Here is a 17,198-nt window from a genome sequence, read left to right on the forward strand (position 1 = left end):
TTTCTTGTGACAACTACATGCATTTTGTAGGTAGTAACCATATTGTTGAGCCAGCCGAGGATCACACCCACATTTTTGCTCACACTCATCATTTTGTAACCATTGATTGTAATAAATGTCTTTCCGATATTAATTTTGATTTGAGCCATTCATTAAGTAACGGGACTCAATTGAGTTTCCAGCTTGTAATCCCGAAGTAATTTCACTTTGCTGATGTAATTAGTTAGAGATGTTCTCACCTCCAAGGCTGAGGTATATAAGCCAAATTTTTTGTAACCTAAGGGGGAGATTATTAATCAAAGTGATTTTTTGAGCGCCGTGACTGTGTCTGAGAGAGAGAGAGAGAGAGAGAGAGAGAGAGAGAGAGTCTTATCTACTTGCTATGCGAGCTACGGAGCCGCCATTGGAGAAGCGACACCGCCATTGTGTTAGCAACGGCGAGAGCTACGCACAGATACCAAGAGTGCGCGCTATTGGCTTCTATGTGTGGTAAGTTCCTACGAGCTTCGGTGTGAGTTTTCTTCCAACTCGTGTGTCGGAATTGAGCATGCAACATATTTATAGAACCACAACGAGTAGAGCTACACATTAGTGAAATCGGGGTGAAGTTTCGGTCACTTGTATATTTCGGCCTGTCTTCATACGCGTTTACTGCACGGAGTGGTTATAGGTTGAGTTTGCAGTTCAAGTCTTTAGGGTGTTGTTCTTACCTAGTGTATAGACTTCCCCTTGAGTTTGAGATCGATTCAATGATTCTAGATCTTGTTTCGTATAGCATTCGTTCGTAGTACGGATTTCAGTCACTTGCGTATTTTAGAACTTAGATTTGATTTCCTTAGTAGTGATTGTCATTAGAAGGTCGAGTAGGTGATTTGACACCCACCTAGTTGTTTCCATGCGCCTTCGGGTCAAGCTCCGTCCTCGTCTGACAAATTCTGTTGTTGGTTGAGTTCTCGCTATTTAGCTTCCGCTAGCGGCGTAACCGCCTTAACATTTGGCGCCGTTGCCGGGGACGAGAGCCCTAAGTAGGTGACCTTAGACTAATCCTACGAGGTGAGTCGTATAAACTACTTTGTATACTTTAGTTAGAAACGATCTAGGAGTGGTGGACTCCGAAGATCTCAAGAGATACTAGGAAGTGGGGTATTCCTGGGTCTTCCGTGTTGACAGTATTTTTAGTTTAGCTTAGATTTGTTTGTTGTTTTGTTGGTGTTGAGTAGTCGTTGATAGAAGAAGAATTTGCTAGTCCGTGAGTGGCAGTGGATCTCTTTAAAATCACAATTACCAAACCCATTTTATGATTAGGAATAGCTTAGGTAGGACTTCATTTGATCCTGATCTAGAGCTAGTAATCATTGGAGTATTTGCTTGATATGGTTGATTGCATGTTAGATCACTAAACCGTCGAGTTAGCAGTGAAACTTGCAATAAAAAAAAGTCAGAGAAATTTTTTGTGTATCTGGGAGTTGCTGAGCACTTGAGAAAGCTTTAGGAAGGATTCTGTGCCAAAAAACGGGAAATCTGCAACTTTAGACATCATACGCGTATGATGTCTAAATGACCAAACAGAGACCAAAATAGAAATTTTGACTTTACCAGAGTGTTCAAAAGGGGGGTTATACCCTAATTTCAACTTAAAACAAGAGCATTAACACTCAAAGAAACCCAAAAAGACAAGTCGGAGTCCAAGAAACGCAAAGAATAGGAAATTTTGGATTCAGATCTTGTTTTTACATTCAAACTTGACAAAAACACTTGAAACTCAATTATAAACATTGGAGAAGGCTTAAAACTAAGAATAGTCAAAATTTGGGACAAAAGACATCATACGCGTATAATGTCTTTTAGCACATCCACTGCTTATTTTTGACATCTGACCTGACAAGATTGTTGTAAACACTGTAGAAAGCATAAATATCAAGTCTTGACCCAAATTGATGAAAAAGACATCATACGCGTATGATGTCTTTGACCTAATTTTGGACATATTTTGATACTTTGCCAACACAGATCCATTGTAATAGCTGTCTAGAGGTTATATTTCAAGTTTCATCCCATTTGGATCACAATTGACCCAAAACAAGTCAAAAGCGGAAAATTGTCAAGAAAAGCCTAAATTAGCCATAACTTGCTCAAACAGAGTTCAAACTGAATTTTGTGAGTGGACAGAGCATAAGGGGGCTACTGAGAGTGAGCATAACCAAAATAGTCCAAATCTGTGAAAAAAGACATCATACGCGTATAATGTCTTTTTCAGCATAACTGCAACAAAATTCTCACTTGATGAAACAGAAGTTGTCCAACTAACAAGATTAAACAATTGACCAAGTATCAATCAATTTGGATCAATTCTGACCACAAAAACTTGGGAAAACAAATTGCCGAGACGGAAAAGTTAAAGTCCTTTAGGGGAATTGATGAATTTGAGATCGGGCAGGAATCTCCAGAATAACCAACCAAAACAAGGGGAACAAGCAAGTGTCATATCAACCGAGGGAAGTGTAAACCAAAGTTGGGTGCAACCATTAGAGCCGATCTTTGAAGGAAGTGTTTCTGATACTTCTTCTGAGAGATCTTACGAGATTTTCACCGAACACTTGGAACACTTGAATCTGAACAACAGAGAAAATATGGCAGCAAGACCATCAAACCCTTCCGCCACAATGAAGCTATTGTTCATAAAATACCAGTACGACAATGAGCAAGGTGCCAAGATGTACAAAGATGGAATGGACCGCTATTGTGTAAAGATAGAAGATAGACCTAGTGAGTTCAAGGACTTAGTGCCTGTGAGCTATAGCGGGGATAGATATTTAGATGACGAGGGTACCATGTATTTGGTAGTCCTAAACTCTAACATTGTGGACAAGTGGGGATTGATGGGCACCAAAGCCAAAGTAGATGAAGAACTTGAGGAGAAAGCACCAATAATGAACTTCCCTGATGCGAGGTTAAGAAGAGAGAATGAAACTACAAGGATAAACACTGATAACATCTATGTGGGGCTATACAAATATAATAATGGGGAGCAAGATCTCTATTATAGATGTGAAGAACCCTACACTGGAGAGTTGACAGACCAAAAAAGACTTTATGTCTTTAGCTACACAGAGGGATCGGAAGTGAAAATTGCCGCTTACAACAAGTATGGGAGGCAATACTCAACAATGGGCAAGAAAGAATTAGAAGGATATACATACTTTGGGGGACCACTACATCAGTATTATGTTACTTCTAGCTCACAAAGACCATCACCAACAAATGGAGTGCAAAACCCAATGACAACAGGAGGACAAAGAATTCAGGCTGCTGACTCTTTCAGTCAACCTCAGTACTCGAAGCCCGGACCAATGGGATCATTACATTCCAGAGAGTCAATGGATACGAATCGAGGTAGTGTAGTTCCAATCCCCACATATACCACTCCAGGTCCAAGGTTCAAAGCGGAACCATCACATTTACCTCCTAGTAGTAGACTCAAGGCAGGGGAACCGACAAGGGTAACCCATGAAGTCCATGATGCTAGAGAAAGCTTTAGCCGGGACACTGGAGCAATGAGATTGGCAGCAGACCATAGACGTATGAGACCATCTCAAGTAGCCAAGTGTATGCCAAAGAAGTATGGTGGTTTAGGAGATCCGTATGCACATATGTCACTCTTTAAGCAAGTCTTAAGAGCTGAGCAGATAACAGATTTCCATACACAATACGAGGGATTTGGTCTTACTCTAGAAGGTACGGCATTGACATGGTTTCAACCACTGAACAGAAGGGGATTCCATGACATTGACCATTTGCTAAGAGAGTTTGCTGAGGAGTTCTCAAAACGAGGGATTAAGCACAATACGGTCTCACAAATATATGCTTTTAAACAGAGAGAACACGAAAAAGTGAAGGAAGCTTCACTTCACTTCAAACAATACATTGAGAGATGTCCAGTACGTGAACGACCACAAGATGACAGACTATCTGTTCTCTTTATTGAAGGATTGAGAAACGACACTCTCAAGAAGGACTTGCACTTGAAAGCTTGTACAAGTTTCGAGCAAGTAACGAGAGAAGCATTGTACTTAGTGGATAACTGTACGGTTTATGGAGAGGTGTCAGCCGATACAGATTTTGCATCCAGTAGCTCTTCCTCCGTAGCGAGCGAGACTACCACTAAAAAGAATGTTCAAACAACAACCATGCCAAATGTAGAGCAAATGATAGAAGATGCTCTAAAAAGAATGGCACCATACCAAAAACCATTGCCAAAACCACTGAAATGGTGTGCTATTGGAAAAAAATGGACAAACCATCCAACAGAGGAGTGCTATTACAACAAAGGGTATGTAAGGGAGTGTCAGTATGCACCTCCTGCTCAATTAGCACCACCTCAGGTACATCCAGTACCTCGATACCCAACGGGAAATGTACCAGGACCTATGGGGATAGAAAGACCGCAACCGGTATTGGGACAACAACCACCTTTACCAGGAGCAAGACCAGTGGGCATTTGATATGCACCAACCTTAGAGAATCAAGAAGAACAAGCCTTAGTGCCTGTTCAAGCCTATTATGAAGAATCTGGTGTACACATGTCTCCAACTGTGTATTACCCACCAGAAGAACCCAAACAACCAGAACCATGGGGCATGATTGGGAATGTTGGAACACCAACAGTTACAAATGCTGTTGATGAAGAGAGATACAATTTGGACGCAAGAACATTGATGTTCATAGCTCATGGAGGGTTAACAGGACAAAGACCATCCTATCCACAAAAGGACGAATCAAGTGGGACCAAGACCAGCACTAGGACCCTGTTACAAGTGTGGAGGTGACCATCTGATGAATGTTTGTCCGCATACGGAAATCATTAGAATTAACGCTTATTGCACTGAGTGCGGGGTTACTCACTTCATTGAGGATTGTTCAAAGAATCCAAACAAAGTGCAAAAGACGACATTGAATATGCTAGAAACTATTCCTACCATCAGTGGGTCCGAAAATGAAACTCTGATACCAACGCAAGTTGTTACTAGAGCTCAAGCTAAGAAAACCACTAGAGAACCTGAGAATGGAAAGTAAGCGACTGAAGTGGTTAGTCAAGGACCGCGGAGTCAGAGAAACACATGGAAAGCTAGAAAAGTACGCATGAAGTTGAGAAAAGAACGTGAAGACGCTATTCTAGCTGAGGAACTAAAGCGAACTAAAGATAGATTAGAAAAACTTGAGAGTCAAAACGGGAAACGAGAGATGAGCCCGGAAAGAACGAAACAAAAGAGTATCAAAGAAACAACGAGCTTAAGCTCAGGGGGATCAGTGCTAGTCGACAAAGTACACGAACCATTGGACGCATTGATGAGAGCTTACGAAGCTAGGTTAAAGAACAACCAAACACAAGAACAGAGGTGGATGACATACCCAAACGCGGAATTGGAAAAGCAGAGACTTGAAATGTGCCAGAGAATGATCGAGACTGCACAAGCCTTATTAGAACCACCAAGAGAAACAATGAATTGTGGAACGGAAAACCCAATTCAGCAAGAGACTATCATTTCACGGGTAGCTGAAAAGACTCCCAGTGCACAAAAGCCTGAAAATACACACAAGGATGACCGCATAGTATTGAACACAACCGATCAGGAGATAGAGAGTTTTCATCCAGTCATACAGAGGATTTATGGAAGAATGAGAATTACAATGAATTTTGGAAACAAGTGAGAGAGGAAAACTTTGCAAACGAGCTAAGTTGCCAAGCTAATCAGACAAATTGGGAAAAGGACATCAGGAATCCTCCCATAGTGGAATTTGAGGCAGGATCTCAAGTGGACTTGGATCTGCAATCTTACTGGGGAGATGGGGGCTCTGTTAGAACAATGGAGAGCAAACCTCATTCACTTAATACCTTACCTTCATACTTAGGAGAGTATGAAGCAAAATTCGAGATTAGAGCACTTCCCTCACGAAGAATCTCATCAGAAAAAGTCATGGGCTCGCAAGGATTGATAGAGATCTTGTCAACACCAATGACATGCACTATCACTCTAGCTGAGCTTTTGAGGCTAAGACCACATATGTGGACCACTGTAGGAAAATGCTTGGAGAAATTTGGGATAAAAGACCCAACATCGAGACTGCAAGAGGGTATACAAGAGCTGAGCAAACCACAAAAGAACGCTAAGCCTGTACCCTTAAACAAGGTCGGAGAGTATTGCGAAGGTGAAGAGAGGAATACAACCTTACCAGTTGAATTCCAAGGAGTGAACACGATGGCAATACTAGACAGCGGAGCTGGGGTAGCCATTGCTACAAAATAAATCTGGAACAAAATGGGGGAAACCAGTAATAAGGAAGACTAGGTTGAAACTCCAATTAGCAGATGGACACATGGAGAAACCTATGGGGTTATTAGAGAAAGTCGTAGTAACTTCTTGCGGCATTGAATACGAACATACTTTTGCTATTGTCGATTTTGGCAAGGAGAATAACTATGATATCATACTGGGAAGACCATTCATGAGACAGTTGAAAATGGTCCAGGATTGGGGCTACGATCACATATACCTGAGAAATATGGAAACCACTACACGTGTGAACCTGAGAGACCATAGCTACAAAGATGTGAACCGAACACCGGTAGAGGAGTTTGATTCAGCTACTTTGGCGGGAACCGAATTTCCAGCTTGGTTAGGTAACCCCAAGGAGTTATGGATGTGTGGAGCCTCGAAATGTGGAAGTCTGAGGCGAGAAGAATATGTTTTAGAAAGGGCTATCAAAGAAGAAACTTATATAGGAGAACCCTTTCCAGAGGACACGCTTGAACCATTAGAATGGACACACATTCTAGCAACCCTAGATGTTTGTGCAATTCCGGATGGTCCCACAACGAAATTTTGCGACAAGGACGGGTACGACGTGGTTCCGTACTTCATGCTGAGAACTACACTCAAAAAAGAAACTGAAAAGAACGATACACTGGAAAAGGAAGATGAAGAAGAGGTGTTTCACGACATTCCCGATCATCCAGAGTGGGAAAATGAAGCAGACAACGAGTCAACGGACAATTCAAGCGGAAACGAAGAAACTATAACGGATGTCCGATTTTTTGATTTTCCGAACCAAACTAAACAACGCCAGAAACGCTATAGAGCAAAGAGAAAAACAAAGGGGGTTAGAACCAATCCGATGCCTAGAATAAGAGGAAAAAATCAATTCCTAATGCTAGTAAAGGCGGAAGATTGTGTTAAGGACAAGATTTCTGGAAGAATGAGAGGCAATGAGCAAAAGAGCTTATGAAAAGACAAAAGAAGCTCAAGAAATCAAGTTTAAAGGAATGAAACGAAAACTGAAACAGAAAAATCAGAAAAAAAAAGCGCAACAGAGAACACACGGAGTCCAAGTTAGAACGTAGAAACAAGTACAGAGAGCTCAAGAAAACTCTGAAAGAAGTTTGGACGACAGAAATTGAGAGTGGAGAGGACGAAAACGCCAAAATCAAGGAAAACATGGATGTTCCCTCTCACTACAGGAAATTCACAATAGAGGATAGGAAGGTGGTATTAACCCAACCTATTCGAGAGACAGGGGAGAAAAAATCTTATGAAGGACCGGAGGATGCAAAAAAAGTTGATTTAGCAGCTCCAGGTGAGACACCTAGACCGGTGTACATAGCCACAGATTTGTCTCCAGGCGAGGAAGAGAGACTTTTGAGTCTTCTCAGAGAGTACAGGGATGTGTTTTCATGGTCTTATAAGGACTTAAAGGGAGTTGACCCATCAATATGCCAACACACAATCCCACTAAAACAAGACGCAAAGCCTAGCAGACAGAGACCATACACATATAATGATACGTTTGCTAAGCGAATCAAAGAAGAGATAGATAAGCTAATGGAAGCTGAATTCATATACGAGATTGAACACACCGATTGGGTATCTCCGATTGTGGTGGTACCCAAGAAGAACGGAAAACTCCGAGTGTGTGTCAACTTAAAGAAAGTGAATGCTACAACAATCAGGGAAAATTATCCCCTGCCGATAACTGATCATGTTCTAGAGCATGTATTAGGGAAAACAACATACTCCTTTCTTGATGGTTTTTCAGGATATAACCAGCTAGCCATAGCACCGGAAGATCAACATAAAATAGCTTTTGCAACGGAGTGGGGAATTTATGCTTATCGGGTTATGCCTTTTGGTCTAACCAATGCTCCCGCAACCTTCCAGAGGCTGATAACACATGCTTTCAAAGAATACTTAAGGTTGTTTCTAGAAATATACATGGATGACTTATGTGTACATTCTCTTCTGAGAGATGAGCATCTAGAACACCTAAGAAAAGTATTTGAGAAATGTAGGACATATCGCATTTGTCTCAATCCTGAGAAATGTGTGTTTATGGTCCGACAGGGCAGAATTCTGGGACATATTGTCTCACAAAACGGAATATCCACGGATCTAGAGAAGATAAAAGTTATAGTGGATATGCCTAGACCAACCAATGCGAAACAAGTACATAGCTTTATGGGACATTGCGGATATTATAGACGATTCATTTACATGTACGCTATAATAGGCCAACCACTTTACAGGCTAATAGTGAACTTTGAATGGACAGAGGAGTGTGAGGAATCATTCAAGAAATTGAAAGAGGCACTCATTACTGCTCTAGTCTTGAAATCACCAGATTGGGAGAAGATATTCCATGTGCATATAGATGCTTCGGCATATGCAATAGGATGCATTCTGGCTCAGCCAGAAGAAGGAAACATGGATTTTCCTATCTGTTACGCCAGTCGACAACTCAACCATGTAGAGAAGAATTACACCACAACAGAGCGAGAGGGATTAGGAATGATATATGCTGTGAAGAAATATCGGCATTATCTTCTAGCCAACAAGTTTGTGTTTTTTACGGATCACCAAGCCTTGCTCTACCTAGTGAATAAACCATGCAATACCGGGAGAATAGTGAGATGGTTCATTATCTTACTGGAATTCGACTTCACGGTAGTAGTAAAGAAAGGAAAAACACATCTTAGAGCTGATCATCTTTCGCGATTGACGAATGGAGAAGACCCTATAGGAGTAGATGACGACATGCCAGACGCGTACTTGTTCAACATAGAAATGATACCAAAGTGGTCTCAAAATGTCGTTAGCCTATTAACCTATGGAGGAGAGTTTGGTAGAAGAGAATACAACCAGAAACATATTGCTATTCAGCAATCCAAGAATCTTCAATTGGTTGCAGGAAGGTTGTATCAATTGGGAAATGATCATGTTTTACGACTATGCATCAATCCTGAGGAATATAATATATATCTGCACGAAGCACATATTCAGGAATGTGCATTTCATTGTTCAAGAAGGAACACATATAGGAATTTGTTACAATTGGGAGTCTATTGGCCAGGAATGAAAGAAAGCGTACATGAATATGTCACTGTATGTATTGTATGTTCATCAAAACCGCCAGCAGAGTATTCGACATTATATCAGATAATGATCGCTCCGGAATGGAGTCAATATATTGTTGAATATCTCACAAATAGAACTTTCCCAGAAGGAACGTCAAAAGCTCGTCAGAAATCTGTAGAGACAGAAGCTAGAGATTACGCTTTAATAGGAGATCAACTCTATAAGAGAGGTAAAGACAACCAGCTTAGGATTTGCGCATCAGAGTCTGAGTATGTGATAATCCTGGAGCAAGCTCATGGAGGAGTAGGTGGAGGCCATTTCTCAGGTGATAAGACAGCAAAACTTGTCTTAGCCGCAGGAATATGGTGGCCAACATTACATATGGACGCTGAGGAATACGTTAAACGGTGTGATGACTGTCAGCGGACCAAAGTACCACTTAAAAGAGATGATATGCCGCTTAGACTAATGATGGGGGCAAGAGCTTTTGCAAAATGGGGGATTGATTATGTCGGACCCATTTCACCTCCTGCATATAAGACGCATGCACAATACATCGTTGTGGCTACAGACTATCTAACAAAGTGGGTCGAAGCAAAGGCAACTCAAAAAGCAGATGCCAGGACCACGGTACAATTTCTATATGAATACGTCTTTGTACGGTAAGGATTGCCAATAGAAATTGTGAGTGATCGAGGCACACATTTTATAAATGAAGTGATAGAGATCCTTCTAGATGAATTCATGGTAATCCATAGGAAATCAGCCCCGTATCATCCACAAGCAAACGGACAAGTTGAAGCAACAAACAAAACCATATGCACGGTCCTTACGAAGATTGTATCTGATTCGAGAACTGACTGGGACCAGAAGTTGCATTCAACATTATGGGCATATAGGGTAGCATATAAAACATCAATAAGAACGACCCCATATAACATGGTTTTTGGGCTAAATGCTATCCTACCAATAGAATTCTTGATTTCAACCTTAAGGGTGGCTAAGGATCTAGAGTGGACAGGGCACGAGCTTTCTGATAGAATAGATGACCTGGAAAAGCTAGACGAGCTTCGCCTAAAAGCAGTAGCTTCTATCTACGCTCAAAAAAGGCGACAAAAGGAATTTTTTGATAAGCATGTGCGGACTAAAGAGTTTAAGGTTGGGGACTATGTCCTAGTTTACACTCTGAAACAGCATGCTAAGAAGCTTAAAAAGCGAGGGATGGGACCTCTGGTGATTAAAGATCTATCACCAAGTGGAGCCGTCAAGCTTGCTACATTAGACGGAGAAGAAATGCCCAATTGGATTAGTGGATGCAGAGTGAAAAAGTATCTTTTGCCGCTAACCCAAGACATGTTTCTCAAAATACATCAAGAAAAGCTGCGTGTCCAGAAAAAGAAAAATATTGTGGAGGAAGCGCAAGCCGAGGCGAAGGAAAGAATGGAGAAAAGAAGACTACTGCGTTAGAAACAGTGCAATGAAGGAGCAATACGAATAAACGCAGTCAGTATAACAGAAATGGATAATGACAAAGAAGAACCCATCATTGAATGCAAAGTAGGAACCAACCAAATCAAAGCCAGAGCACTATTGGATTCAGGAGCTCAAACTAACCTACTTTCACTCAGTTTGTATAGACAATTGACAAATGCCTCTAAATTACAAACTGCCAAGGAAGAGTTAAAGAGTTACTCTGAGAATTCAATCAAAACTGTCGGATGCACAGTTTTACATATACAGATTAACCAGTATGTGTATGCTCATATGTTTTACGTGGTTGAAGACCAAGCTACACAACATCCATTATTGCTAGGACAACCATGGCAGAAGCAATACAATGCAATGATTGACTGGAGTTCTAAATCAGTGCTTATCAAATACGAAGGTGAAAGTCAATTAGTTAAGTTCACCAAAGGAGCAATGCCAACTCCAAAGGAAGAATCCAAGAACAAACGTAAACAACAACCATAGAAAAAGAAGAAGCAATGGCAACCAAAAGTTTCTATACAACTGGATTGCTCTTCGACGAGGAACTCTCAACATTGGATAAGGAAGACCAGCAATAATATAACAGCTCAACCTTGGGAAAAAACGGAGTCAAAGTTGGTATGGAGACCAAAACAGGTTGTGCCAGAGAACACAAAGTTGGAAAACAGAGTCTTCAATACCAGACAACAGAGTGATTCCAGACAATCAAGGACAGTGAAACAGATCTGGATTCCAAAGAAGTTCATGACGGCACAAAGCTATAGCAAGCAAATTTGGATCCCAAGGATTTGTAAACAGGAACTCCCTTCAGTACAATCCACGGAAACTCCTAGGTATTTCAAGGCGAGGAAATCAACACAAAGAACAAAGCAGGTTTGGGTCGCAAAGAGTTTGTGGCAAGCACAAGCGAAGCGGAAGCAGATTTGGATTGTGAAAAAGAAAAACAAGGTAAATAAGAATTCATCTACTGATTCTACTACCGAAGTGCCAAAACCAACCCAAAGCCCGACCACCAATCCTTCAATCAAACAAAGAGCAGCTTTATCGGAAAGACTGTTGTATCATCGCTCTACAATTGCATTGGGAACTTATGACCCAAACAACTACAATGCTTCGCCCACAGACACTTCATAGTCGTCCGGGAGGACTCAGACTAGGAGGGGGGGAGGTATACAGGTATACAGGAGCTACAAAGCAGCTACAAGTGAAAAAAAACAAAGAAAAACAAAAATTATATTACAAGGGCAGTGTCTTACATGATTTTGCAATTTTTATGTTTGATTGCGGATATTGATAATATTTATGTCCTTATATACCTTGTTTTGCAACAAGAAGAGATCAAATGATGAATTTGGGTCTCTAGACGTGTAAATATCACTAAATAAGAGTGTTTTTGGAGCTAAAAAGTGGAAAAAAGTGGTAATCCAAGTCCAGAAATCACAAATAAGTGTATATTCATATACACGGGGTTACCAGCTATTTATTGTGTATGTTTGGAATTTTTTGGCTTCAATTTGCTATTTTCCTTTATTTTTTATGTTTTTCTTAATAAAAGTAAAAGAAAAATAAGAAAAAAGCAGGTGAAATGAGATCGAAAAAAAGAAAAGAATAGACGGTGATGGTCCTAATGACAAGGGCAACCCATGGTAAAAATTGGGTACAATTCTGAAAAAGTTGCGGAAAGTCCGAAACGGCAGAATTTTGGCAAGTGGACGCAATTCTAAGAAAACAGGTAAAACGGAGTCCGATTTGGGAAATTTCAGATCCTAAAGCGCATCTCACAACGAGATAGGAGCACATGACAAATTTGGTGGCAAGTGAACCGGGAAGTCCGAAGTCAAGTATTTTTCACATCACTTTCAAGCTCATTCACACTATTATCTTCTTGGAGAAGAGCAGAGAGCCACAGGAGCATAGATCTTCTACGACCTTCTACGACTTCCACGAGAGCTCAGAGGACACCAGACATGAGAGGTAGACTCGTTGCCATAAGCTTTTGATGCTTATCATTAACTTTTGTCGCGAAAACTGACCAAAACCAAGAAACAAGAGCAGACGGGGAATGGGGTAGAATGCTAGGTAGGGGCACAACCGCCTAACCAAACCTTGCAAGAACTTATAGGTGGGTTACCCTAGTATAGAAGATGGTTTTCTAACACTCAAAGCTCGAGAAAGAACGACTGGAAAAACCCTAGGTCAATAGAGCCTGCAAGAGGCAAACAGGAAAAAGTTGTCGAAACAACACGAAACTTCACAGGAAGTTCAACCACATCAAGGACAATGCAACCATAGAATATCTCCAAGTTTGAATCACAAAAAGTAGGTCGGAACAACCGATTTGGCTGCGGACACACAAAGCGTCATTTTGGCATAACGGCTGAAATTGACGACCGAATGAAATGAAACTTCACAAGCAGCTTCAAGTAACTATCGATGACTTATGTTTGCAAGCAAAACCCAAAAGAAAGCTGATTCACTTACCGATGGTGAAAAAGACGCTTTCGGGCAACCAAAGGGAGAAAGATGGAGAACAGGGATCCAAAGTCAAGTTCAACCAAATAGATGGCTTCACAACATATCCAATGAGCTGGAAATGCAACTTTCGGGCAACCAAAGGGAGAAATATGGAGAACGGGGAGCCAAAGTCAAGTTCAACCAAATAGATGGAGAGAAGAAAAGTTGAAGAAATTCAACTCCAAGGCAAAAAGACGACTTCGGAGACTGAAATGCCTATAAGGGGGCTTTTTAGCTAAACTGATGACTTTTTAAGTTGAAAACTAGTTAGCAGGGCTTAGGGCACTAGCACAAAGCATTCTTTGCACAAAAAGACCAACATTTCAAGAAAAGACATCATATGCGTATGATGTCTCAAAGCATGAATTTCACATCCATTTCAACATTTGAGTGCATAGCTTCATTCCACATGTTAATCACATCCTATGAACCAAGTATAATGAGAATTGGAGTTAGAAAACCCAAGGAAAACCAAAAAGACGCAAAGTAGGCCATAAAATTGATTTTAATTTTGGTCCTAATTTTGTCAAAATAACTCCAAACTCATTGAAACTTTGTAGGATTGTTGTTAAACACATCTACAAGCTATCTGGAACCAAAAAGAACCATTTTGACACAAAAGACATCATACGCGTATGATGTCTATTTACACTTACAGAGCCAAAACTGCTCATTTGTCATCATACATCCATTATATATATCTAATACATGCTACATATGAAATTTGGAACCATTTGGTCAAGAGGATCACCCCATTAGCCCAATTGAGGGAAAATCCTTCACCTAAAGCCTTTTTTTGGCCCAAATCCAACATACTCAAGTCCAAACCAAGATTTGAGTAGGAACAGTCCTTCACTAGTACATGGGGAGTCCACAGAACCAATCCCATGCAAAATTGATGAAAAAGACATCATACGCGTATGATGTCTCCAGAGCCATTTTTAGCCCAAAATCTATCCAAACTTCATAAATCCACTGAATAAGACAAATCCAAGCTTATAGAGAAATTTGGTCCAAAAATACACTAAAAGACACCATACATGTATGATGTCTCACTATGTGATTTTGGCACCTCAGGGCTTCAACCACCAAACAGAAGTGATCTACATGCCATTTGAAAGTGAACCACCAAGTTTTATCCAATTTGGATCATAAAATCCAATTCCCTTTCAAAATTTTGCCAAGAGCCGGAACTGGACTAAATTGGCCAAAACTTGACCAAATGGGATCCAAACTCAAATCCAAGCATATGATAATCATGTATACACTATCAGCTACAAGCACAACCAATATGAAGTCATTTTGACACAAAAGACATCATACGCGTATGACGTCTCCAGCATCATTTTGAGCCCATTTTGCATATTTTTTCACCTACCTTGCATCCTTAGGCCCTGAATAGCTCATGTTTCAATTTTCAAGTCATTTGGATAGTTAAAAGCTTCATTTCGGCTTTCAGTACTAAAAACACGCTAACTTCTGAAATTGAAGTTACAGGATCCATGGATTCCACCAAGTCATCGGCAACGAAGAGAAAAAGACCGACAATCAAAGATGCTATTGCAGAAGTGGAACCATTTGACATTCCAGCAGAAACCCTCAAGCCAACCAAAACTTGGGTGGAGGAAGAAGAATTGGAGAAAGAGGGAATAAAGATCTACCAGGGGACTTTCAGAGATCCTCAAGGGCAAGCGGTGGATGTACCGATGATCCCACAGGAATTGGTAGATTATAGCAGGTCAGAAGACATCAGCAGGTACCTGGAAAGGGCAGACTTGCACAGTTTCTTCACCTCAAGACCATCAAGTGTGGATACAAGAAGAGTGTACGAGTTGGCAAAATCCATTCAGAAGGATGGAAAAGCCACATTGACAGCCATGGATGGAGAGAAGGTAGAAGTACAGATCACTCCACAGCTAATTGCAGATGCATTGAAGCTGCACAGCAAAGGGAGCTCGGTCAGGGAAAGAAGGGAGGCCATAGAGGTCTATGGGCCCAAGAAACAGAATGCGACCTATGCCGACTGTACAACCAATTTCTTCATGTTTGCAGTAAAAGACCGCAAAAGTATACGACACCACCCCATGCCATTGCGACCACCATCACATGGGCATTAAAGAGCAATATGCCAAAAGAGGTGAATTACGCTCAACACATCCACGAGCAAGTAATTGCCATGCACAACGAGAAGCCAAAATACATAGGAGGAGCGGAAATTCTGACAAGAATAGCTTATGAAGCTATTGGAGCTAGAGATCAGTGGCCAAAGGCTCCCTCCCAGAATGAGTGGCTTAGAGAAGCCGACGAGGAGGAAGAACAGCCCGAAGTATCCAAGAGGGCATCCACAAGAGCACACCGGAAACTAGAAGTAGTTTCAGAACCTGAAGAGGATGTGGACGAGCCACTTAAGAAGAAAGTAAAGAAGAAGGTTGCTCCCAAGCAAACCAAAAGTCAGAAAGCGGCAAGAATGGAAAGATTAGTGGAGCAGTTTAGAGCGGAAAGAGCTCTAAAGGGTGACTTTAAAGAAAAGTGGGTGCCAGAACCCACTACAGTCGGAACTAACTCGGCGAGGCCACACATTGATCAATACGATCAATATATTAAAGCTTATGAGGAGTCAGAGGCTATTTTGGAGCAGCAACCTGTCGAGCCATACACTGAAGAGGAGGTACAGCAATTAAAAGCTGAGCTGAAAAGGGATGACAAGGGGAAAAGGAAAGTAGATGGGTCTACTAAGCCTCAAGAGAAAGATGGGCAAGCCGACAAAGGGAAAGCCAAGGAAGCTGAGGACAAACATCCCTCTATGACTGATGTACCAAGCCCGAAGACGACGGAAAAAATTGTGGAAGAGACCACAGTAGAGGTGGACACAGATGTTTTGGAAAAGCCAGAAGCCGAGACCAAAGAAAAGAAGATAGATCCAGTTCAGCAAAAGAGAAATGATTATGAGGATTTGGTAGAGATAGGATACACCAAAGAAGATGCCCTTGAGGCAGTTTATGGGATCACCCTACAAAAACAAGATGAACGGAGAGGGACGGAGAAAAAGACAAAGAGTAAAAAAGAAAGTAGAGAGAAACTAAACGAACCAAAAATACTAGAAGAGCCAAATCCAGTGGAGGTGGTGGCGGAAAGAGCTTTAGAGTTGACAGATGATGATGAAAAAGACATGCACATGGTGCATGAACTGCTCAGCAATATAAAAGAAAGGTCCAAGGCAAAGGAAGTAGAGATTGAGACATCCAAACAAAGGGAAGCGGAGTTGCAGAGAAATTTAGAGAATGCTATGACTGAATCTGAAAGTCATAAAGCATCACTCTATGACGCAAAAAACGAGAGAGACGGCTTGATACTCCAACTAGCCGAGGCTTCAAGAGAAGTAACAAGTGCACAGGAAGCAAGGGAGCGGATAGAGGATGAGTTGGAGGCGGCTAAGGATGAGCTCATTGAGCTAAGGGAAAGAGTCGAGCTCCAAGAAAGAACAATCACTAGACTCAGGTCTACCCCTAGAGCTAGCAGAGCAGGAATTGAACAAGAGGGAGCTATAGTACCAGTTTTGGAAGACCAAGTCCGAAGCTTACAAAGAGAGCTAAGATTAGAGCAAGTGCAAAGGTTGCACATTGCGGAGGGATCATTGGCCGCAGAGGAGAGGCTCACATTAGAAAATCAAACAGTACGGAAAGAGAATGAGGCCCTCCGCAAACAACTCCAAGATCTACAAGAGCAACAAAGAAGAGAGACAGAGACACCACACGAAGAATCAGGTGGAGCAGCCATAGAGCTACCAAA

Source organism: Adiantum capillus-veneris, chromosome 9 (assembly GCF_014529385.1).
Source record: "Adiantum capillus-veneris isolate H3 chromosome 9, ASM1452938v2, whole genome shotgun sequence".
Taxonomy (NCBI): Eukaryota; Viridiplantae; Streptophyta; class Polypodiopsida; order Polypodiales; family Pteridaceae; genus Adiantum; species Adiantum capillus-veneris.